The following is a 20,303-nucleotide window of genomic DNA, read 5'->3' as shown; positions in this document are numbered from 1 at the left end:
ATGCATTGTGCAGTTTCAGTTCTCAACAGGCCAGGATGGATTGTGCATTGCACAGTTCTAGCAATTAGTTAGCCTACTAACAACCCAGACTGTGCCTTGTGCAGTTTCGGCACTTAGTCTCTCGACCTCCTGACAGAAATTGCGCAACCTTCATGATTAGCCACACAGGTATGTTGCAAGTCAGTTCTCAAGTTCGTTTTGGTTTTCGACTGACAGATTGCTTGCCATGAGTGTTTCCATGTCTCCAGGTATCGCAGGTGTTCATTAGCCTCTCAGCAGCACAGGTACAATGGTTTCCAGGAGAGCAGAGTTGAATACACTGTTCAAAGCACACTTGGGGATGCAGTTGATCAAGTGTCTATGAACTTGCCTACCCATGAAGACATCATTTTGTTCATAGACAAGGACATCAATATATGATGGCAGCAATATCAAATCAAGCAGCACCATCAACAACAGCTAAAGGCAGCATACTGGATGCAACGAACGCAAGAGGAAGTTTGTTGACAACATAGAGGCGGAACAAAGTTGCAAGCTCAAGCAGATCCACTTGTGATGAAAGAAACTTTGGAGACTCAGGCTATGAGGTGATGGCGTGACATGAAGATCGCGCGAAGGTAGAGAACAGAACAGAGAAGGAGTTGCATGTGCTGAAGCAACAACTCAAGGAAGAACAAGAGTTGCATAGATGAGAGAATGAGTAGTAGTAGGAATAGGTACAAAAGGGGGTGCAACGTGCACTCACAGATGAAATTGCGCTTGTACAAGTTATAGATCCATCCCAGCAACTGGCACAGAGCAGACAAGGTGAGCAGTTTTGTTCATCACATGTAAGGGAATGCGATAACATGCATTTCATTGTGCACACGCATGCGATCCCACCCATTCAGCACACTCACCAAGGCGAAGACAAGAAGTAAGTCCGACTGGAGCTGAACATGTACCTCGACAAGTTGATGCGCATGGCCACGAACACATTCTTGGAGAGAAGTGTGGACACTATGTACCAACATCTTTCAGGTCCGGTCACACCAGGAAAACCATGCGCATGCTATTAGACAAGTTGGACAGAGGATCCATAATAGTGCACCCGGATGCAACGAAGGCAAGAGCTCGCTTCAGCAAGATGTCACCATTGAGTGCACGGACAACCAAGCTTGGCATCAGCTCATCAACTTTGACCACCACAAACATGTCAAAGAATTTGTCTCACCACAACGGTTCGAGTTTCAGTAATGTCTTGCATGGCTTTCTCAAGCCATTTTGTCTCACATGGGCACATGTGCATTGTAATGTAACGTCTTTTCAAGTGGAAGTTCAAGTGTCGATAGTTGAATGTAACAGTCATAGAGTAGTTGAAGAGTCATGAGAGTAGATGAACGGTATTAAAGGGGAATGTCAAGGGTCACCCCACCCTTTGCTATAAATAGGACCTCATAACTCATTAGATAGGCTTTTGATCAACCAAGCTTCGATAGGAGTATCTTAGAGAAAGCTTGGATCGTATTGTAATGCGCCTTGGCTTCTCCATTGCACAAAGCTAGTATATCTCTTTGGAGGAGTAGGAGGTTGTGGATGTAACGTTCCGCTATCGGAACTAGTGGTTGGATATGGATGTATTGTGTCACTGGAACTTACACTTCTTAATATAACAGAGCTAACAATTTTCATGCATATGTTGTTATTGTATTTGGACTATGTTGGTTGTTGTAGCAATGTATGTTATTTAACTTATGCATTTGTGTATGAACTATTTTTTATGCAATTTTATAAATCTTGTTGCAGATGTGATGTTGGTTTAAACATCACTTTGGATTTCTCGCTGTCTTTCTTTCCAACTTGTGATGCATCTTTGCTTGTGTGTTCCCTTCCAAGCCGTGTACTATTACAGGTTTCCAAGGGCACACTCACCTCACTCTACATGTGTTAGAACCTCTCATGCACCTTCCTCAACTTACTACAACTATCACACCCTTGCTACCAACAGGGAAATCTTACTTGCCTCTCTGCAAAACCGCAGTCAAGGCATTACCGTATGACCCACTGTTGGGACTCCTACACCAAACAGTCTAAGGTCTAATTGGTAATTCTTACCAGTGAGATCCCCTAACATGTTGGTGGGTCCAGGACCATCAACATTTTTGGCACTAGAAGGAGGGCCAGATGACAAGTTGTTCCCTCTCATCTTGTTTTGAACCTTTTCATATCTATCATGGAGGCTTGCACTCTCCTCCCTCCACGATGTTTTTCGCATGCCAAATATGTCACCATCACGAGGGAGTTCTTTCATCTCTTGTGTACATTCATGTATGATGGTGAAGGAGAAGTAGCCTGGCCTGAGTTCTTACATGACTTCCTCTCCATGCTTCATGAGGAAGATGGATGTTCTGATGAACAGGCCAGTATGCTGCTTTCATACACACTTTGAAAATATCCACATCGGTGGTTGTGTAGCCAACTGGTTGACAGCGTGCACTCAGTTGAGCACTTCTATGATCTCATTGAAGACATTTTCTATCATTTTGATCCAGAACATCTTGACCAAAAACTATTGCAACAACAGAAGGCTCCGCATGAATCACCTATGGATTTTTGGCAGCACTTTCGTGATCTGTAGTTTCAAGCTCCGATGAGCCAGATGAAATTTCCCAATCTTTAGGAAGATTTGAGTATTGTCTTAAGAAATCTACCCATCCCAAGAAGAAGTTCAAGCTCAAACCCCGCTTATCATACTTCAGTGATGGAGTTGTACAATCACAGACAAACACCGTCGCTGTCACAAGTGACTGTCTGTTGTCCCCTCATCAAACAGCTCCACCATCACAGAGTGATGTGGGAGAGCATGAACACACATTTTTTGAACCGTCACGTCCTCTCGACATCGATCCTTCTAATTTTCACACATACTTGGTTGTGAGTCCCATACCTCGTCACATGTATTTTGTACCTCAACCTCTGTCTTCGTATTCTGATGATCCTCCGAATGACACTGTCTTGTGTTCTTCCATTTCGAACTCCAAACTTGTTTTGAACAAGGATCGATCTATTGACAGAGTTGGTTTTGCACAACCAACATGTGTTGACATTCATGAAGAGCATGACAGGGATCTTGAACATCCACCGGTAGGAGGGGACCATCCTTGTTTGTTCGTACCTCCTCTAGTTCTTCTTGACACCCTTGATAATCCTACCATCTCTGATTTTTCACGCGCATCTCCATCCACGGATGTACCCATTGTTGATCAATCGTAGTACACACTAGATGTCAAACTATCATCCGACAACAGAGAGGACAAATCATTCATTGAAAATCCACTTGATCTTTCATCTGCTTTTTCCAAAAAATGCAGAGGGTTAACATCCTTTCTTCTCATCTACCCCTCTGTGTGATTCATCAAATCATAAGGATGCCGACATACATCTTGAGTATTCTAATCTTGGCTTTCGTGATCTCTATACCTCATCATCTAATCATGACGTTGGTTCATTTGTTGTTAATCCTTCTAAGCCGTTGGTCTACGATGATCTATCTATCGATGAAGTTGAAACCCCCCAGACTGTCGAGGCACTTCAGCCTGAGCGGATGGTTATGTCAGGCCCTCGCTGTCTTGAGGTTGGTATCACTTCCGATCAAGAAATTGTTCAAACAAGTAAGGCTCCTCATCACTCATCTATATGCATTGAAGAATAATCCAACACTCAGATTTCACTTCCTCCACTCGAACTACACGATCCTATCGCTCATGCATTGGAGGAATCTTACATAGCAAGCACACTTGTGCAACGTAAGTGGTCTACCTTTCTCACGTTTGCTTGCATGGCACGGTCAAGGAAATGCATACACTCAACATTTGCACACAGTGTAGCATAGCACCATGGCAGGTCCACAGAGTGCATGTCATGCGCTTTCACTCATTTTTGTTCTGTGGATGCTTATAAGCTCAGATTGTGTTTGTTTTCACTATTGTATCTTTCACATTTGCTGGTTCGCACAACTCGGTTGCTTGCGGACCAAGCCTTCACCAACATGGGTCAACCAATGCACTGGTGGCTGCATTGGAAATATCACTTCACGTGATCAAGCCCATGCACCGTTATCTTAGGAGTAGGAGTAATGTTTGCTTTCAGTTTTCTTGCTTGCATGTTTGTTTGCTTTCTTGCTTTGTTTGCTTGTTTGTTTGTTTGCTTGTTTTCTTACTCACTTTGCTTGTGCATTTACTTCTGCTTCTGCTTTGCTTTGTTGCTTGTTTGATTGTTTTCGTTCATAGGTTACTTTCACATGAAACCATGCATGACTCTTGAAACAATTTGGGTAAAGTACAAGAGGCCTTGTGCAGCTATCACTACTTGGTTATCTGTCATCTTGCCTATGTATGAAGAAATTGTTAGTTTTAGTCCATGATACATCGATGGAAAATACGTATTGTTCGAAATGAACCTTGGTGAAAACACAACGCTTGCACGCTAACTAGTGTCACCTACTCTAGTCGATTGTTTTTGGGTTAACCCTCGTCAGCTCGGTCAAGTAGAGTAAGGTGAGGGGGAAAACCTTAACAGGCATGTTAGAGGTATATAATAAACTACTTCTCTGAAGGAACAACCTCTTCTGCTCTCAATAAGTCAGGATCCTTCTTTCGCCTTTGAAATGAATAAGTGTTATGCACAATTATGAAAAAATGAAAAAAATAAAAAAATGAATAAGGCAAATGAAGAGAAAGGCTTCTTGCGCAGAGATATGATGCAAGTAACTCCACTAGGGTACTGACCAGGCTCGTTGGCAGCGGAGCAATGCTTGTGTTCCTGCGTGACTCCACTGGGGTACTGTCCGGGCCTGTTGGTAGTGGAGCAACACCAAAGATGAAACTAAGACTCTTACGACTATACTACTTATGCACCAATATATCCCTCAACCATAATCGAAAACATTGTGTTTATATGGCTTGGAATGTGTGTCAATCGTCCAGATCTTGGTAGATTCCACATCTTACAATCAAGCAAGTGTCGAAACCAAGATGAACAGAGAACTAAACAATACTTCCGAAGGTGTTAGACTTGCTTTTCACAAAAAAGGTCCATTCAGAGAGTTGGAGTTATACCAGTGTGTCGCTAAGTGTTGTAGCGGTTACAACCACCCTCCAAAATTTTTACTTAGCTTCGTTTTGGAGCCTCCCTACCAACCTTTCATAGCAGCATGTCTTACCTTGTCAAGTGCACAAGCTTCAGTGATTTTCTTGCAGAATGACAGCCTGTCCATCAAAACTTGTTGCATCCCCCTCATAGGCTATTTCACCAGACTTGGTCCAACTGCAGGTTGAGAAACTCCCTCAATAAATAGCGCAATTCTGGAGGGGAACCAAAATTCCCTCCAGAAATTGTGCAATTATGTCTAGTAGCCTGTTGGGCTCCAGAATTGCACAAATCTTCTTGTCACTGTTCACCAGTAAAATTTCGCAATTCCTCCCAACAAGAATACTTAGCCCAGAAATTGTGCAATTCTTGGCAGCAGTTAACTGCTTTGCCTAGAAATTGCACAATCCATCTGGACGACTAGCCCAGCTCCCTCCCAGAAATGTGCATTGTTTCCTCCCAGCTGAGCACACTGTTGCATGTGCAGTTGAGTTGACCGGTTCCCCCAGGACTGGGAAAAACTGATTTGCATGCATTGCTTCTCCCAAGGCAGCATGCAAAGGCATCCCTTGATTCGGGGATCTACTTTTAGCAATTGGAGGTTGCATGAAAGGATCATTTCAGAACCTCCCACCAAGTGTCGCTCTTCCTAGATTTGTGGCATGTGCGTCACATCTTCGATTTTATCAAAACTCATGAACTGGATGCTACATATCTCATTCCTCACATCGACCTTGCAACTCTAACATCCCACATTGCATCTAGGAGTCGTCAGCACATTCAGCTCAACTGTTTTGGGGTAAGCTCGCCTTCCATGTCTTGTGTTGCATTTCTGTCGCTTTTTGTGTTTCGCCTTGTGTGATTGTTGTCTTCTTGATTTCAGTGAGTGCTTGCTGTCGTTTCGATGCATGTTAGCTTGTAGAAGCATCGTTTCAGTTTTCGTTCGCATCTCATTGTTGTTGCATGCATGACACTATTTTGCACGAATAGTCGCCGTTGCGGTGACTCGCTTCACACACATGCATGCTTTCTTATTTTATGAATCTTGTGCTTGTTGTTTTCATGAATGATCATTCACTCTTGTTTGCACTAATCTCATCATGCATTCACACTTCTCATGTTTTTAGTCGCCCGTTGGTCGGACTAGGCTGCCTTGGCCCGAACCGTGCCTTGCTCGACTAGCACTATGCATTTTCGGAAGCGAAGGCTTTGCCGTCCCTCCAGAAATTGTGCAAGTCTATCCAAGCACTGACCTCCAGGCATGCATTACGTAATTCTTGGGGGCAGTGTCCTGTTGGCCCCATAAACTGCACAATGTAGTTTGCTGGTTGCATGTCATTGCTAACTGAAATTGTGCATTGTGCAATTTCAATCCTCAGCAAGCTAGTCTAGACTGTGCATTGCGTAGTTCTAGCAGTTAGTTAGCTTACTGATAGCCTAGACTGTGCCTTGCACAGTTTTTGCAATCAATCTCCCGATCTCGAGGTGGAAATTGTGCAACCTTCATGATCAGCCACACAGGTATGTTGCAAATCAGTTCTCAAGTTCGTTTTGTTTTTCGACAGTCAAATTGCTTACCATTAGTGTTACCATGTCTCCAGGTACCACAGGTGTTCATCGGTCTCTCAGTAGCACAAGTACAATGGTTTCCAGGATAGCAGAGTTGAAGACACCGTTCAGAGCACACTTGGGGATGCAGTCGATCAAGTGTCTATGAACTTGCCTACCCACGAAGACATCGAGTTGTTCATAGACAAGGACATCAAGATATGACAACAACAGTTTCATAGCAAGAAGCACCATCAACAGCAGCTAAAGGCAGCATACCAGATGCAACAAACGCCAAGAGGAAGTTTGTTGACAGCACAGAGGGGGAACGAAGTTGCAAGCTCAAGCAAATCCACTTGTGATGAAAGAAACTTTGGAGACTCAGCCTATGAGGTGACATCGTGACATGAAGATCACGTGAAGGGAGAGAATGGAACAGAGAAGGAGTTGCATGTGCTGAAGCAGCAACTCAAGGAAGAACAGAAGCTCCGTAGACAAGAGAATGAGTTGCAGCAGGAACAGGTACAGCAAGGGGCGCAACGTGCACTCACGGATGAAACTGTGCCCATACAACTTATAGAACCATCCCAATAGCTGGCACAGAGCAAACAAGGTGAGCAGTGTTGTTGATCGCATGCAAGGGAATGCAACAACATGCATGTCATTGTGCGCACGCATGCGATCCCACCCATTCGGCACACTCACCAAGGCAAAGAAAAGAAGAAAGTCTGACTGGAGCTGAACACATACCTCGATAAGTTGATGTGCACGGCCACCAACACATGCTTGGAGAGCAGGTGATCCTGGAGGATTCCTTTGATTCAATTGAATAGGTTTTAAGTGTCGTCATCAATGTTCAGTGTCGTCGTCGCTTCAGTTCAGCTTCGACAGATTGACAGTGTTGGTTAGGGATCAGGTTGTTCAGGTAATGTTCATAGTGTTCATGGCGTTCAGTTGATATGGGTTGTACCTGCTTGTCGACATGATTTCATTGAAAGTTCCCCAGGACTTGGTCGACGACATGTGTTTTGTTGTTCATCTTTGCGGGATTGGTGTCGACATGGGTGTCATCGTGGCAAAGAGTTGATATGATCGTCTACTAGTGTCGATTTAATGTTTTGGTTCATGGATCGTCATGTAGTGATTAATTTCGCTTTGTGACAAAATGTATAAGGGTTATGTCAAAGTGTAATTTTGAACACTAAAAGACTAAAACCTAAACCCTAATCAACCTAACCCTAAGCAAAGTCTAAACCTATGCTAAATCCATGCTATAACCTTAAACCTATCATCATATAATACAAATATTTATTAAAAAATACATTACCTAAGCTAAAACCTAAGTTTTATAAACTAAAACCCTAACCTAATAGCTCTCGGCCTATTCATTACAATGAAAAAAACATTGCAAATTCAAATAAACACTCCTAACCACGTGTTTGGAGACCGCAGCGGAGAGGACATGTGAACAAGAGTTAAACGGTCAGGCAGAGGTTAACTGTGTATTAAAATCGTGGTCAGGCGGTGTAACATAACCGCAACCGCAAGTCAAAACTACGCCATGTGAATGGGCAGACGAACCGCTACGGTGAACAAGCTGTCAGAGGTTTCATTAACCGCAGCACTGGAACTGCCGGAGCCCTAACCGCGGGCCTGTGAACACATGACAGTAGACTGTGTAGTCAGCGGGGCAGTCACCTGAATCGATGGAGCCATAACCGCGGGGGTTATCCATCTGTTCACATGCGCTATCAACACTCTCCACCCAGTTAGCTAGCCGCTAACAGTTTCAGGCTAAAATATGGTGCAAAGTGGGTTTTCTAGTTAGTTTTTGTTCTAAACTAATGCGAGGACCTTGCAATAAAGCCCTAGGTGTCTTTATGACATAATGGCAAACCTTCAAGTCATAAAATTCATGCCTATTTGAGCCTGAGGTGGTTTCAATGTATCCACAGTCCTATAATAGGTAGTTTTGTCCATGGAGAAAAAAGAGAGTGGTTTTCAACTTTTGTATGCAGATTCTAGAGGACATAGGCGATTTTGTTTTCAATGTTTCGGGAGCATTCGGGGTCGGTTTTGGAAACTGTAAGCAGCGTTGGAAAGTTGGTTTAGAGGGCTATCTAATGACAGAGGTCAGAATTGCCTATGTGTAAGTTCAGTCTGACTAAATCACTGTGTAATCGACTCATTTCTTCTCATTCCTAATAGAAACGGTTGCCCATCTTGAAAGCAGACCCGGGGACGTAGTCCATCAGGGACAAACTCTGTCATCAATTTGTTGTTTGGTATTGTTGTGTTTTTATTGTTTTCACTTATGTTATGCATCAATTTTATGTTTAATTAGTTGTCGTAAAGTGTTCTGCTCAAGCAGTTTTCCCTCGATTTCTATGCTTTCAGTGATCATTCAAATCATAAATGGCTAATCACTTCTACATTAGTATTTAGTTTATGATCATTTCAGATCAACAGGGTAGACACTATGCATCAACATGTTGTCGGTCTAGTCGCACCAAGATGACCATGTCCATGCTATCAGACAAGTTGGACAGAGGAGCCATATCAGTGCACATTCCTCTTAATAATATTTTTTTCAAAACATTTTACTGTGCATTAATAATTATCAATGAAATATACTATTCTAATTTAACTTTTATCTAATATCTCATTGATTTATTTCTTTGACCATGAATATTTTCACCCTCATGACTATTATCTTCACCTTCATGCTTTCATTATTTATAAAGTTGATTAACTCTCATAATTAATATATATCTGATTTTTAGTCCTTCAAAATGGGTAGAATGTCCACTCAAAATGTCTAACAAAAAAAGTTCCACACAATTCATATCCGAAAATTTCAAATAGTCTTCAAATTAATTTTTGTCATTAACAATAATTTTATCATAAAATTTAACATCTCAAATATAAAATATATAAATAAAATACCAAAATACTATTGTGAATTTTAAATATTTTAATAAAATATTATTGAAAATAAAAAATATACCAAATTCTATGGGAAAAATAATCACATACTAAATTCTAAATAATAAAACCTTACTACCAAAATCAATAATGTAAATGGCTTAGTGTTAATAGAGTGCTGGAAAATGTCCAAATTAGTAATGAAGGTTTGTATTGTCGTCCAAAAAAGTGGTTTAGTATGATGGAGGTTTCTATGGTGGGGTTGATCGGCTCGATGGACACGTTGCAACCAAATTTTTAATGAATTCCCCTCCTGGAATCACGGTCGTCATCTTTCTACCACCCACAGCGTCAACCAACCAACCAACGCAACCGAAGGAATTCTGCGCACCTATTTTCATCTCATCAAATCATGTAAGAGAGAATCGCAACACACCGCATTTCCTGTTAGTGGAAGACATGATTTTTTTCACATGGGAGAATCGTTGTACGCAGCATTTTCTGTTAGTGGAAGACTATTGACCGTCTTGTCGACGACCGCCAAGTCAGCGCATCTCTCTTTTCAATATATCTCTTTTATTGAATTCATACCGCAGGCCCACGAATTTTCACATCGCCTTCTCATCAAATTTACATTGTCTTGCCGTATATTGAAAAAATCCCTCCACACTCTATTCATCTCGCCATTTTTCTTATTTTCAATTATTACTCCTGAAATTTAGAGTTCTTGGTGTATGTCAAATAATTGCTGCTTCTCATTTAATTCTCCCGCTGATTTCCCTTTTCACAGTGTCTTCCACTGAATCCCCACACACATATATATGAAAATTTTCCGTTCATTTTCCACATCTTCACGGCATAGAAAATGGGAGAATTTTCCGTTCATTTTTCCACATCTTTAAGAATTTGACACATGTTCACATCCATCATTTTCTCGTAGTGGAAGACTACCGAATTTCCTACGGACCGACGACGGACCAACCAGCGCATATATTTAATTTCTTCGTATGCCCGCCTTATTTCACTTTCTCTCGATCTTTAAATTATTTCACATTGACTTCCTTATGAAATATTCCACATAGTCTTTGTGTGTAACCAATAATTTCTTCACACTTCCTCTCTTTCTATGCCTTGCCTTCTGGACATATCACAGGAGTGATTTCTCCTTATCCGTCAATCCATTAATGCAGTCTGATAAATCCTCATGACAGTGAGCTTTCAGCATCTTTTTAACTCTCCATAGAATGTTAGGAAAGATAACCATCAAAATACATATTTTATTATACATTTTACATTAAACTAATTAAAAAAACACTAAGTTTAACTTAATACAACACCAAGTTCTTACACTTTATTTCACCCAACCACTCGCTATAAACTTACAACTTTATTTCACCCAACCACCCACTATAAACTTAATTGACTAATTTTTTTTAGTAAACTTAATTTAGTTTTTTTCAACCAACGACCCACCATAAAATTAATTGACTAAAAATTTTGGACTAAACTCTAGTGAGTTAAAATTATAAACTTACTCTACTTGAAGCTCATTGGGAAGAATAACAATTATTCCACATGGCTAAACTCAATTAACTTTTATTATATATAGATTCATGAGTAAAACATGCATATATTTAAAATAACATTTAACAAGTTTTTTTAAATAGTATTTATTACAATATCATGAGTTATCAATACCACTTGCCCAGAAACCCATAACTCATTTTATATGACACTTGTTGATATTGTATTTTGCTTTAATTAATCAAATTAAATAAAGGATAAAGAGGACATAACTACTCTTAAGATAAATCACTACTCAAAAGTAGTGATTACTACCAAATATATTTTAAAATATTCTATGAAGATTAAATCTCTAGCATTTACCTAATAATTATTGATAATTAAATTAAAATTCTAAGAGCTCTATTTCAAAATAGACAAATCTATTAGTGTAATTTTTTTCTTTTTTCTTTTTTTTGTAACTAGACTGAGCATTGGCTGGGATTCTACTTATTAGATGGAAGAAGACCAATCCACCCACAATATGCTTATCGCCTATCAACATAAATATTACTTGCAAAACAAATTTAAATTAGAAAAAAATACTATATATTAGTGACTAATTGTAAGTGGATATTGAAAGAACACTTTAAGAAGATTTTATTTAGTGAAGTAAGAATTTGATTATGCATTTGTGTTATTGGAACCCAGCTTCCTCAAAATTATGAATCTAATTCATATCACGATCCTTAATCATAATTATAAATTATAATAAGAAAATGTTAACCTTTACACATCATAATTTTACATTTTTTATAATATTTTATGAATAATTCATGATTCTCAAATTGAATATCAAAACCTTATTAATCTTCCCTTTGACAATTATGACTACCTCTAATGAACTCAAACTAGAGTACCTTCAATGCATCCCATAAAAGCACATGAATCTCTACTTGAGGTTCTAATTATGAAATATTTTAGGATATATTGATGGAACTACATGATGGTTGATGCTACTACAAGATTTATGTCCAAAGACTTCATGAAATTGTTCACACACACCTTTTGAAGTTTTAGAGTGAAAGCATTCTATAATGGTTACTAATGTTTGTAGTTATTCTTCATTATGTCGGTGTTCTGGTTTATACAACAACCCCCTATTATGATAGGAATTCTTCATAAAATAATGGGAACAAATCTTATTTATTTATTTTGTGAATTAAAAATTGTATTACCTTCTTATAAATCAAGTACATGCAAATTGAGAAATTGACATGGTCAGTCGTAGGGGAATTATAACCATATCCAATATCTAAAAACAAGCTAACATGAACTGAGGAATTTGGATTGGTTGCTTCCTAGGGAATCCAACCAAAACCAAACTCAATAGACAAGATACCCTAAAATTGACATTACCCATACATTTATTATTGTCCTACTAATTGAGCCTAGAAATGATCATGGATTTTTTCGAAGGTCCTTTTTTCTTTTTTTTTCTTATGGACATCAATCAATACCAAGGATTTACTAGGAACATATGTAGAGGATACAATGATTGCATTTCCTTGAGTTAATACCAATTCTAAGGGTTTTCCAATTATAGCTATGTCCTTATCACTATTCGAGTGATATGATTCATGGAAACGTTTATGTCTGCTCATTGATGAAGTTAAGACCATAGTTGTGTCTCTTGTGTCTCCATTCTAGGGGTGAGTTGTGACACATGAACGGTGATATGGCACTACATGTGGGTAAGTTGATGTTGAAGGACTCGATTTAACTAAAGAGGTTTTTTGTTGTTGAACGTTATCTGGCTTATTCACTAAATATTTCTTAGATCCTATTGGACCTTTTGGATATTTCAATCCTTAAATCTTATTCTTGGCATCCAGAGGAGGAGATAGTCCAAAAGAAGAGGGGAATACATTCTAAACGGTTGACTGAGTTTCCAACATTAGCTAACGTATCCAGATGTAGCAGATGAAGGGGCATATTCAAGAGTCTAACCCAAACTAGATTGGTTAGAGATGGCATAGAAAGAGGGTTAAAACCAATAAACCATGACGTAATAAAAAGCCAAAATTGACCCCAAAACCAAGGTACTTATTCAAAAATAATTCAGTAATCTTGAATATCTTTAAAATACACTAAAAGAAACCCTTCAAAAAAATACAGATATGTATTTGGGGACCAAGTCTGATGCACCCATTCCTAAACCACAGATGTCAATGGCCATAACCCATTAAAACGATAAATAATGGCATGCTGCAAATATTCCATGCAATAATTGTGCGATTGATGATGATCCACTTTGATAGTTGGAATATCTTCATCTTGATCCATAATGAAGGATGACCCTAAGAGCTCTTTGAGAGTTGTATGGAAGAGCCCTGACTTAAGGGAATCCTTAAAGGACATAGACTAAGAAGAAAGGGTGCACCCAGCCTTTGGCTTCACCATTTAATCTTGAAACTAGGAAGAGTATAGTGTCATTTGCTATGTTGTAATTGTTGGCCCTCATTTTTTATCAAATTTTGCTTATTAAAATCCACCTAATTTCCATCATTTTCCACCATATACCATCCATATACACCTTATTTTGACCTTATTATGCATATTCAAGCAAATAAATTATGTTTTTCAATTTTTAGATATTTTTGCAAAAATTGGGTTTTAAGAGTATTTTTGGACAGAATCAGAAATTCCCGTAATGGCTATGTGGCTGACATATTTGCAGGACACTTGGGCTCGAGCTAGATACATGAATGGAAAGCTTGGGAACTAGGACTGAACTAATTCCAATTGGTTCGGTCAAAACAAGCTAAATCAGGCCCGGTCAAGGCTGGTCAAACATGACTAGTCATCTAGAAAATCCCTAGGAAATAGGGCAGTTTTATGATTTCATGGGATTGTCCATATTTCTAGTGATAGATTGGATGGATTCGACTTGGATAGATGGATATGAATAGATATAGTTGTTAGAGATACTTTAGATCAGTTTGTTTCATGATCTTTTATTTAAGCCAAAACTTTGAAGGCTTATGTATGTAATTTTTACATAACTTTATGCTGAGACATTTGAATATTGGAGATTAATTAGAAGAACTTTTTCTACTTTCATTTTGTTGTTCATTAGTGTGGATGAGTGCTTGAAGTTTCAGCATTTGATAGCAGCCTCAAGTGTACAAGGCAAGGGTGGAGGGCCCCCACTCCAAGCTAAGTACACTTCATTGTTAAACTAGCTTAATTTTCTTGAACTAGTTGCTTTAGATTTGTTTACTTGTTTTGTTTCAGATTTGCTTATTTGAATTAATGTGTGATGATTGTTGAATGGATATTGGTTTAATTCTAATCTACATATGAAGGGACACATAGGAATTTAAGTTAAATTCCCCTTCTATTTGATCTTAAACTAAAGCTGAATTTCATTCTCCTTTTATTATTTGAAGTTATTTATGCATTTCTCGTTTGAAGCAATGGTGATTATGATATAGTAGAATTGTGAAGAAGGAAAATCTGGTCCTCCTTAGTTAGGATCCTCTTCTTTTACATCTTCTGCATCATAAACCATTGTTAATTAGTGATTTGGATTTATCTTCATGAAAGTAATATTGTAGGGAAGGACAACCTGGTTCTCCTAAGTTAGGAGCCTCATCCCTCACATATTACATAAGTGAATTAGAAATTGCTAAAATAGGTTTATATTTGTAATATGTACTTCCTTAACTCTTCAAATTTTATCTTCTAAGCTTGGCTACATCTGATATCCATACACTATGGACTTGCCTCCAGTTTTACAAACTCGGATTGATAATGAATACTTGTGTTAATTTGTGTTAATAAATTAGCTCAACAGTAATCTCTGAGTAAATTTCCTTCCTGAAGTTTCCTACCTCCATTTAGGAGCCACATAAAGATGAAAGATATTCTTGTCTAATCTTAAAGTATGGCGGTGAGTGTAGGTACTAGATTGGTTTATTTCAACTTAATACAAAAAGCACCACCAAAGATTGGCCTCACGAAGACCAAAATGTGCAAGAGATATATAACAATGGGCTCATCTTGGACACTGGAAGAGTCCTACAACAAAATAAGTTCTCCCTGATTTACTAGATCTACAACAAAAATACCAAGATGAAGAGGATTCCAGCAAATGGCATACTTTTTAAGTGGAAAACCTCTCATGGATAGGGAAGCGACTGAAGGCATTAGGGTTTTCATCGTAATCCCAAAGTTCACTTCTTTTAGAATGCTTGTTTTATCTTACTTTTTATTTTTATTTGAGTTTTAAGATTGGAAAATATTTATATCTAGCCCAACTACACATATATTTATTTTATTATTTTCATTAAGTTTTTGATATTATTTCAACAATTTTTCCTTTAAAGTTTTTCAATGATTCAATTGCATTTTATTTTATGTAATGCCAAAAATATTAAAAGGAATAATTAATTAAAATTTGGATCTAATTTTGATTTCTGAGCTAATGAATTTGGATATCAACTACTCGCATAAGAGAAATATGGACCTGGATCTATAAGAAGGGAATGATTTCAAAGAATTTCCTAGATACTAGATGAAGCACTAACATATCGATCTAGGTGTATGTCATGCTATTCTTTTGTATGCGTAAGTCTTTGAGTAATATCCAAATCTAGATAGAACTCATGATAAATCTTAGATAATTTCTATTTCCTTTAATTATTTATATATATATGTGACAATTAGATTTTGGAATTTTTGATGACAAGGAAGGTTATGTGTCTAATAAATGATGTTGTTGAAATGTGGTAACTAAGTTGTATCATTAATGTGGCATAAGGATATTACATCCAGAAACTGGAACAAGGGTCGTCAACACAGTTTTAGAAATCTCAGATGCTAGGATATTGGATGCATTTTTTTTTATGAGTTATCAAGATTTGGGTCTTCATATATGGCCAGGTATGTTAGTAATCCTGGATGCTAGATAACTCTATGTTTCAACTACACCCAAATCTAGGAAGAACTTTCAGGGAGACATGACTTGTTATCCTATATGTGTGGATCCTGGATAAGTTTCAGTTGTGATTGTGTCTAAATCTAGGATTGTGAAATAACATATGGGTACTTGTATGATCATATATCTAGATCTCTTTTGGACTACCAAATAATTTTCCAAGTCATCTATTAATTCATTAATTTAAACTTACATGTCATTCAATTACACCATTCAACATATTTGACAAGACCACTCTTGTCCACCATTGTAATCATTGTTATCAAAATTCATGGTCATGAGCATGGGATGTGCCCACATTGTTTGGATATTGTAAATATTTCTTTCAACATGATGTATGTTTTGTAGGTGCATCCTCTCCATCTTCTCGTGGAAATCCTTCCCACCTTGGATCCCCTTCTCTATCTATCACATAGTATCAATCTGATAGAATACATGTAAGAGAATGATGTTATATTTCAACTATACATTTTCTCCTAACCTCATACATCAAGGGAAATTATGAACACCTAAAAATTCCTCATGCAATTATACAAGCGATCACTGGAACACATCATCAATTAAATAAAATAAAGGTTCCCTAAGTGTTTTGTGGCTTTTGGAGTAAATGTGTCCTAAAATCCGCTATATTCCAAGGTTGTTGTTCCTTGCATAGACCAACAAGAAAAGGATTAGAAAGAAAGAAAGGAAAATAAATGAGCAAAGTAACTACATCTAAGCAAGATCATGAGTTACAATGTTAGAATAAATATAACAAGAAAATGAAGGTTGGGAAGTAATACATCTCTCTATTTCTTGATTAAAAGAGTTACAATATCAACCAGAGACACTAAAGGGAGTTGAATCAGACAATGGACCCTATGACTCTCCTAAGAGAAGGACCATTTTATGCGCCTTTTTGTAAGAATTATCTCTCCTCAAGAAGTTCCTTGAAAACTATCAAATGGTGAGGTCCAAAAACATAAAGAAATGCTAATTATGAGACAAATTGGCAGCATAACCTTGTTATGAACTTCTCTCTTCTAATGCTCCCAAATGCAGTGATGTTTACAGGCCCAATCTCATGAATTCCCCTCCCCCGGCTCATTGATGATATTTGATCCTTGAGTGAGTTTGTGGGAGACAAGACGAGTTCTTTGGAGGCTCCTTAACTCCATTTTAATGGTGTAGAGGCTTGATATTGAGCTCTTTGACCTTGTCCTTTCACTTGGTGGTTGTCCATTTATGATGATTTGTCTTGCGATATATTTATATGTTACTTTTATTGTTCCATGTGACTATCAATGAAACAACCGTAGTGCTCCATGCAGAACTGTAGAAGTGATTTTGTGCAATTTAATTTAATAAATGGTAAATTTACGAACATTTATTTTTTCTTGAATTTTGATGTTTTCCAATAATCACTAGTCCATCCACACAAGCTATTTTTTGGTATTGAGTTCCCTGGCTAGTGATTTGAGTGCACAAATTTGCAATGTTAACACTAACACAATTAAGTAGGAGTCTAAACAGTTGGTTAAACATTACAAATTGGGTTTTTATTGATCTACATAAAACCACCACTCTAGATTTACACAAATCTGCACAAAATCATGATTTCAGATTTACAAGAATCTGCATGACTGTTTCCTTCATAGTTATGTGAATCCATAGAAAGTGACCTCAAAGAATGACAGAAGGAAACATAAAAATCCTGTTAGAATCAAGTATCAATTTTTCCCAACCACCCACTAGCTCCCACACACATAAGGGAAGTTGCTTGGAGCCCCTAGAGGACTCCTCATGCATCCCAGAAGTATGATGAGCACACAATGGCATCCAAGCTCATTAAATAAACCAACAAACATGAGAGAATTGAAAATTCTTATAAATAGGAACCTTGATGTAAGCCATAACAACACGGGAATAAATCCAACACAACTCTGAAATATTCATAGCTTTTTTTTGTAATTTGTGAGAATCCACCATTAGAGTTTGTTCACTACTTCTTGAGGAGAGATCTTACAAGAGGAGGAAGTAATATCTTCCATTAGATGATAGTAGAGGGCTGCCATAGCCCGACATCTTCCTTTGTGTCTCCTAGTACACCAGTTGTCTTCATCCATTGATAATATAAAGTAATTTCTTCTCATTATCTATTTTGCTTCTAGTTCTTGTCTATTTCTCATTTACTTGTTAATTAATGATTAAATGTAGCATTGTTTCTATTTGTTTTGTTTCCCTTTGATCCTAACAATCTATATTGAATAATGTATTTAGCAACAACATATTAATCACATGGAATTTGGCTCACTCATTCAACAAAATCCACACCACAATATGTGTTCAAGGAGAAAATATCTCTAAAAACCTATTAACATGTTTTCTTTTCTATACATATAAATGTGCAAATAAGGAGTACCCTAAATATTTATTCATATAGATTTATATTTTTTCTTAGTTTTGAATTTTTTTAGATGATTTTTATTTTTGGTTGAATTCCACACATAGATAGGCTTTCATGGATGGTATTGAAGTAAAATTTGAGAGCAAAATTCAACTAGAAATCCATTGCATTTGTTAAAAGTGAAAATGTTGTGGTAATGGGAAGAAAACTTCTAATATTGCAAGGTAGTTGTGAATTAGGTATGAGATTTATTGTTTTGGATTCCAATTGGGTAAAAAATATTCTTGTTTATGTATTTAATTTCCTTGTTTTATTGATTAAATATAGGTATAAGTGATCTATATCTTAAGGACTAAGATCCAAGAGGCTTGAATTTTGAGAGGAGAGGAGAGAAAACATATAGGTCTACCATGAAATTAAATAATTGTAGAAGAATGATTCCTTTAAGAAGAACCATTACATGCAATGAGGCAGATTTTCGGGCCTCTCCTTCCCAACATTCACTATTTCCTTCTTAGAAGGTTTCTTGTTGATAAATTCAACTTTGATTAGGTTTGAACCTATTAGTTACATATAAGTCAAGTTCTCTTTTACTTAAAAATATGACTTTATGACTTATACATCTAAAATTAGACTATAAGCCTTGGAAAATGATGGTCCCCATCATTCACCCATGCTAGAAAAATGAGGGACCCCATTATGTTTAATGTATCATCATGATTACAATATGATATGAGCCAATGAAGAGAAGGGTTTTGCATGGTTAACCCATAATTGTCGGTTTATGGTGGACTCATAACCATTATGATTATAATGTGCCAAGTGCCAATGAAGAGAAGGATTTTGTGTGGTTAACCCATAATCATGGGTTTGTTGATGACCTATAGCTGAGTTGGCAAGGAAATCTTAGAGAAGTGTTTTGTATGGTTTACCCATAATTGGGGGTTTGTGAATGACCCATAATCTTGATTTTTTTTTTTTTTTTTTTGCAATGGACCTCTATAATTCAACTTTGATGATAACCTTTGTTATACGTAATGAAATAAAATTTCGTCGAAGACCCATTTGAAGTATTGAAGATACCTTTCCATTGATGTAAGATATTTTCTCTATAATGATCTTTGGAGTGATAAAATCACTCCTGAAACTTAAGGAACTTGTCGCTATACTACTTTACAAACATATGCAACTTCAATCAATGATATCTTTCAAACTAGGAAACAAATAAATTCCATGAAAAATCCATTTGAGCTAAAAAAAAGATTAAAATGAGCAATTCTACATACTTTGAAATTGGAGGTCATAGTACCTGCATGAGGCTCGCTGAATATTTCTCCCCTATGTTCCATCCATTATTATGCTTATATGGTGGCCATACCACTATGGACGAGTTAATTAATGGTTGAAATGAGGTTATCCAAGCTTCTATATGTTGCATACATATTTTTTTAATCTATGGCATGGTTATATAAAAAAGCAAGAATTGTGATCCGGATTTAAACAGGATTGTAACAAATTACAGAGATAACCATAAATACAGAGATGTAGCAAAAATAATACTTCATTTCATTAATGTAAAATACTGAAATTTGCTTACAAACAGAAATGGAAATAAACTAGCTTGGGCGATGGTAGCTTATCTCTGAGAAGAGATGTGGTGGCTACATGCCTCTGAACTATGTTACAATGAGGCTCAAGGGCCTTTTTATTAGTGAACAATAATAGCAAACCCTAAACAACCAAAACCCTAACCCGAGGAGATGTAACACCAAGAGTTTATGGGCCCCGAAAAACTGCTAAAAATAGTAAATT

This window comes from Pinus tabuliformis, chromosome 4_2 (assembly GCF_031772625.1).
Source record: "Pinus tabuliformis cultivar Carrire ecotype Pingquan chromosome 4_2, CPIR1, whole genome shotgun sequence".
Taxonomy (NCBI): domain Eukaryota; kingdom Viridiplantae; phylum Streptophyta; class Pinopsida; order Pinales; family Pinaceae; genus Pinus; species Pinus tabuliformis.
The sequence above is the reverse complement of the archived record's forward strand: the minus strand, read 5'-3'. Positions refer to the sequence as shown.